This window comes from Amblyomma mixtum, chromosome 10, assembly GCF_055824585.1.
Source record: "Amblyomma mixtum isolate Tamu chromosome 10, ASM5582458v1, whole genome shotgun sequence".
Lineage (NCBI taxonomy): Eukaryota > Metazoa > Arthropoda > Arachnida > Ixodida > Ixodidae > Amblyomma > Amblyomma mixtum.
In genome coordinates this window covers 114,028,099-114,034,771 of record NC_143021.1, presented here as the reverse complement: position 1 = coordinate 114,034,771, position 6,673 = coordinate 114,028,099, and the positions used below count along the sequence as shown (strand labels likewise).

Here is a 6,673-nt window from a genome sequence, read left to right as displayed (position 1 = left end):
GCCCAAACTGTTGAATGCCCCACTCTTGATGCGTTCACAGACGCACTCCTGAGTAAACAACGAAATGTATGGTAACCTGCTCTGAACCTGTTCTTGTGCCCCGTGTTCACCTCTTACGCTCTCGACACATTTTCTTTGTTTTTTCTCTTTTTCTTTTTTTCTTTCTTTTCCTCTTTTTTTTCCCCCGGCCACAATCAAACTCTGTACAAAGAACCGTGCGAATTTGTCGCTGTTGACCATCTGTTATCTTGAAGTGCGTTTTCTTGTCATGTGCATATATTCTGTACGGTCACGGCCACCCACTCCTGCCCAAGACCTTGCATAAGGTTGGCAGTACCTGTAAAATAAATAAACCAACGTAAGAGGGACTAAGATATCGCTTTTTGTGTTTCTGACTAAAAGTATATATTCCATATCTTCCTCAATGCCCATTACCTCGCTTGAAAAGCGATTGGCCAGGACAGCTTAATGCTTCGGAACTGAATGTTATTCTCAACAAAAAACATGTATACTAGCCCCATCTACCATCCCCAAAAATGTCGCTTAACACAACTGCTACGACGCACGTTGGATATCGGAAGAATGTGCGCAAAGCTTGATTTATGAGCAGCTAAGAGCCACAGTAGTCTTAAATATACGGCACAGCGTGTCTTTGCACTCCCTGTTTTCGAGCCTAAAAAGGCCAATTTCACTTGACAAGGGCCCGTCAGGCTGGATTTGCGGTCGTCTTTAACTTCCAGAACAAAGCATTATAGGGATATATTCAAAGAAATGCCGTCTGAAGACTCGACTAAGCAACGATTGACGGCTGGATTGTCAGATACTAGCATTCGCCAAAGCGAGCGCTCGCTTCTGTGGAGTATATTCGGCTCTCCATGAATAAATGTTTCACTGCATATTTTTCTCTCGTTTCAGATCAACCACAAAGGTGAAACTAGTTCGCGGTAGTCCCACTGAAACAAAGTGGTTTGTACAAATAATAGTGGAAGCCGATACTGTGAAATATCAAGGTGCACTAGCATCTGGGCCACAAAACATCAAAACATTCCCAAACGCTCGGGTCCAAACGCCCGGGTTCTATTCCAGCGCCATTGAAATGGACGTACAAAATATGCGGGTAGGTTTTTTTGGAATTGTATAAGAGCTAAGAAACCTAAATGAAAGAAATGGCTTGCGTACGGGGTGGAACTTTATTGGGTAGCGTTTTTTTTTTGCTATAGTAATACAGCTTTCGATGTTACTGTGGTGTAGAATCTATTGCGGGTAAGCTAAGAATCGCATCGCTCACCGAATCGACAACGAACACATCCTGTCTAACCGAAGCACGCTTCCACAGAATGTCGGCAGTAAACTTTCCCTTCAAGTTCAACCTGTCACCGCCTGGTCCCATCAGAATAACATCAGTAGACTGTAGTACCTTCGGCAGCGCTGGAAACGACCCTGGGACAACATTTACCTCGGCTCCCGTGTCAACTTTCGCCGAAACAACTGCACCATTAATAGCAATCTGAACAAAGCGACCCTTTGCAGATGACACAGCCAAATCTCCCACGAAAAATGTCACACAGTTCATGTTCGGTTGCTCACCCCGAGGGCTGCGGATGCCTACCTCTGAAGGCCATGCTTCAGGTTCCGTGGTCCTTTGTGTCCGTTAGCAGACAACTGCGAAATGTCCCCGGCGCTGGCACACGTAGCACAGTGCTCCTTTGGCAGGGCACGACGACCTCGAATGAGGGCCCCTACCGCAAGCGGCACACGTCTGGTGATCCGGACGTCTCTGGTTCGGTGTGCGCCTATGAACAGTGTCGACTTCAGCCCTCGTCAGGGATTCATGCTCTTCGCGGTCCACAACGCTCCGAAGATGCTGCTGCTGTCGCTGCACAGCTTCTTTCAGGCGTGCCTAGGTGAGAGCACTTTTTAGAGTCAGCGCCGCATCCATTTGAAGAGCTTCCGACAAATATGCATCCCGTAGTCCAACTACAAACCGGTCGAGAATCATCCGCTCTTTCATCTCCCCGTAGTCGCATCTATCAGCCAGCGTATTTAACTCCGTAACATACTGATCTACAGACTCGCCTGGTTCTTGGTGGCGGCGATGGAAGCACGCACTTTCGTAGACTAAGTTCCTTGTGGCGACAAAATGGGTGTCGAACTTTGTCTTCACCACGTCGTATTTCTTCGAGTCTTCCTCGGACAAGTTGAAAGTCTTGAATATGTTGTGTGCCTGTCGTCCCGTCGTGTACAGCAACGTACGCACCTGAGCCTCTTGAGTTCGCTCATTAAGTCCTGAGGCGAATCGGTAGTCATAGAATTCTTGTATCCACCCAGGCCACTCAGACGTCTTATCGAAGTTGAAGCTCGCTGGCGGCTGCACCAAAAAAGGCTGAGACGAAACCTTCGTTTCTTCCGACATTTTCGGGGCTGTTATCCGGCTGGTATACGATGCTGCTGGCGGCCGGCCACAGGCCCAGGTTATACGGGCCCAGGTTATACGGGACCCACGGCAGACCTTACGTCTGCCGTGGGTCCCGTATAACCTGGGCAACCACTTCTGACACCATGTGGTGTTTCGCAGGACGACACATCGATGAAGACTAGTGCGTGGCCCTCAGGCCCACGCCCAAAGGAAAAAGCCCCGTTTATTGCAACCTGACAAGTATATATACAGACACGGAGTACGTCACGCATGTGCCGAGCATCACAAGAGTACACGTGCACTTGCTACGATAGATACTATCACACGAGGATCAATAACGCCACAGTTACCACACAAAATTACACATCTTGTTGATAATAATAAGGGAGTAATTACTCATTGACATCCACCCGAGCGCAGCCATACGGCTACAAAGGAAAGCTATACAGCTTTCTCAGAAACTTCGTAGTTAAAGAAAAATTCGTCCTGGTCCGGGGTTCGAACCCGGGACCACCGCTTCACCGGAACAGTCGCTCTACCAATTGAGCTAACCGGGGCGGCAAGCTTATGGTAGGGCGAGAGCGAATTGATTAATAACTCGAAGTGGGAACAGCGTTTTAGGGGAATCCCCCAAGGTGGAGTAGATTTGTATTAAGGGAGTAATTACTCATTGACATCCACCCGAGCGCAGCCATACGGCTACAAAGGAAAGCTATACAGCTTTCTCAGAAACGAGAAAGTTTCCGTTGTTTGTCTGCCGTTGCGTGTCTGTTTGTCTGTCTGTCTACCTCTCTCTCCGTCCGTCCGTCCGTCCGTCCGTCCATTTGTCTGTCTCTCTTTCTGTCTGTCTAACTAAAGCTGGTTTTGTGGCAGGCTACTGACCTACCCACGGAGTAGTGGGCAGGTGAGCAGCCTGCACATTGTGTTAGTGGGCAGAATCGTGAGAGGTCGCTCGGGAAGAGGAACCTGGACTGCAATCTAAGCACCCCAAGTCATACTGATGAGAGCATCTGCCATAAAAGGGCATCAACGCATCACTTGACGCCTGCACCACGGCGCCTTGGGTGGTAGGAAGACTCCTAGGAAAATATGAATGAAGAGTATGACCAATTCCGCGTATAAGGACATTAACCCGACATCGCTATCCGAATTGCTACCCGTGAACACTGGATGTGATCAACGGAGCCAAAGCGGAAACCGAATTGTTAGCGCGCCTAATTCGCATTTGGCCTGACTAGGCAATTATTTTTAAACCTGGAGAAGGTTCGTTGCTCCAATGCGAGTGAAACATTCTAGAAGCCACCAGGCACCAAATAGTCACGCCAACGACGGATGCATGGTGGTATGCTTCGATCATTTTTTTAATTTGTGGTGCTGATAAATGGGGAATGATTGGTGTTATTACTTGATGAATGAATGATAACTCCTAAAAAATAGAAGAAAAATTAACATAAGATCTTACATTTTCTCGCACGGGTCTTTACAAACTGAGCTACGGCGACGGCTCTAATCTTTAACTTTTAGAGGTATTCATTTTTTAAGATGTAGTTGACAGTTTTCATCAGCGCGGACGTAGAAAGCCATTTATTACTTCGAGCGTCACGTGGAACTTGATCGGTAGGTAGGCATGGGAGCTCTGCAGGGATCTTCATATGCTTTATATGGCATGCATACAGCCAGAACATCGGCTCTATTTTGGCTATTGAACAGATATTGAACTATCGCGCTCGGCTTACTGTCAGGCAATCGATGAGAGATACATAGCGATGAAAGATGAAAACTGGACAGGGATGATAAGGTACTTCAGCCTTGAATGTAAGAAATATCACTTTCTTAAACGTGATTCGAAGCCGGAGAAAGCAACACCCCATTAACGTTTAAGAAAGCTCGCGCAGAGGTAGGAAAATTACATAAGAAAGTTTAAGAGTTGTCGTTTCTTCTTGCATGCGCAGTGATTTTAAATAGAAACCCACGCGTATATATTCTTACCGGGAAATATTGTCGCCGGTTTTAGAACTGAACTACAAAAGTGAACTTGCATCTGTCATATTCTATAAATGACGCGATACTGCAGGTGGGTGCCGAGCGATAATCTGCTATTAATACTAACCGTCTACGAAACAGAGAACCCCCAGGCTTTTCTTTTTTTAACAAAGAGTTAAGCCCTCTGGCGAAGTCTGGTAACTCAGGCGGAAAACGACGGCCTGACACCGGAGTGTGGTGCTGTGCTTTTAGGAAATTGATCCGGAGGGACACATCCCAAGACCAAGAACAAAAGAACGCCCTCTTAAAACGTACAGATGTCAAAGCAAATACCTACCACTGGAGAAGTATTCACTCAACCGTTAGAAAGCGTTATACCTCATACATGAAAAGCTCATCATTCCAGGTTCATACATTTCAGCTAATCATATTATGGTTACGAGCTTCATGTTATAATTTGCCTTCTGTGCTGACGATGCCATGAACGCTGTTTGGTATAAAAAGCACAATTGCTTTGCACAAAACACTTCTGACGGAAGTTAGCAGCGTGTGTGTGTGTCTGCTGTGTCCCGTGCCGTGGCCGTGCTACATATAGCCGCGAATCTTTGTAGCGTTTGTTTGTTGTGTTTATTTGTTCATGCTTCAAGGCTGCCGGCACGCCGCTTTATCGCTTCGTTTGTGACCCAAGACCCGCCTAGATTCATGTCGATTGATCGTATCCAGGCTGAGCCGATTCTGCTTTGTGCCAGAATGTTCTAGTAACTTCCCAAGCTTTATCTCGAATGTTCGCTATCAGTTTTAAAAAGAGCACGACCGACAGCGGCGGGCATTCTGTTCGACCACCGCCGAGCACGCTTGTTGCTACGCCGCCGCGTGATTCAGTTCTGTGCGGGTGCAAGTCAGCCCAAATAAAGAGTTTCATATCGAAGACATTCTCGCTGGTTTGCCCTTCGCCGAACTGCTGTCACCACTACGTGACATCTGGTGGAGGTGCTGACCTGCTACGCCCCTCACGATGGAACCTGGCGTCCAGCGAACGCCCGTCATGCTTCGCCAGCCCCGTGAGCCCCCTACTTTCCGTGGAGAACCACACGAAGATGTGGAAAACTGGCTGGACTTGTACGACCGTGCGGCACTGCTGAACACCTGGGTCGACAGCGCTAAGCTTCGAAATGTTTATTTTCCATTGGACGATCCTGCCAGAACGTGGTTTCAAAACCACGAACCTTCCCTCACGACCTGGGCGACCTTCAAGAAGCAGCTAGTGGGCACGTTTACCAGCGTCGTGCGTAAGGAAAGAGCGGAGATCCTGCTACAGACAAGAATTCAACGCCCAAACGAGACCGTGACTCCGTATGTGGAAGACATGAAACGCCTTTTCAGGCGCGCCAACCCCGATATGACTGAAGAAAAGAAGCTGTCCTTCCTTATGCTTGGCGCGAAGGAGCAACTTTTCGCCGGCCTGATCCGGGATCCTCCACAAACCGTCACCGAGTTTGAAGCTGAAGCTTCAACCATCGAAAAAATCCTGGACGCCCGGACCCGGCACTTGTCGGCAGCTTGAAGTGCTGCCGACAAGCCACCCCAGAGGTTACCCTTGCAAACGGGGATAACCTGCATGATTTGATACGCGAAATTGTTCGCGAAGAACTTCGTCGGTTGCTGCCATCCCCAACACAGCAGACGCAGCAGCCTCAGGTGGCGTCGCTCGCGGACATTATCCGTGAAGAAGTGCATCATGCACTTGGCTCCCCGTCACCAACGACATCAACGGAAGCTACAGCTATGACATACGCCGCAGCACTACGCAGTCCTCCGCCTCGACGAGAACCCCCAAGCCCTCTTCGACGGGCACCAGCTCTACAAGAACGACGTCCCCTAACTCCCACCCGCCCACCTTATGAGCGGAGCAACGGAACCAGGAAATGCAACCAGTGGAGGACTCCCGACAACCGCCCACTATGTTTCTATTGTGGCCACGCTGGACACATACTTCGCCACTGCCCGTACAGACGTATCGGGCTGCGAGGTTTCGCCATCGACGCCCCTCGACCGCTCCTCGGCTAGCGACCACGGGACATGAACCACTACCTGCGTAGAGGGAAGTACGGGTCTTCAAGCCGTTTTTCCCGCTCCCCGTCGCCGTCCACCGCACGATTTGCCTCACCGGGCCGAAGCTACACCGATGCTGTCCGAGGAAGGTCCCCTACGCCTCTTAGGGGAAACTAAATAAAGCAACCTGTGGAGGACAGGTTGCTTGCCTAGAAAACGACG

At 49.1% G+C, this 6,673-nt stretch overlaps 1 pseudogene; it reads right to left on the bottom strand.

Annotated features, from left to right (window-relative positions):
- Positions 1-1,651: 1,651 nt before the first annotated feature.
- LOC149326710 (uncharacterized) lies at positions 1,652-2,413 on the bottom strand (annotated as a pseudogene).
- Positions 2,414-6,673: the final 4,260 nt, after the last annotated feature.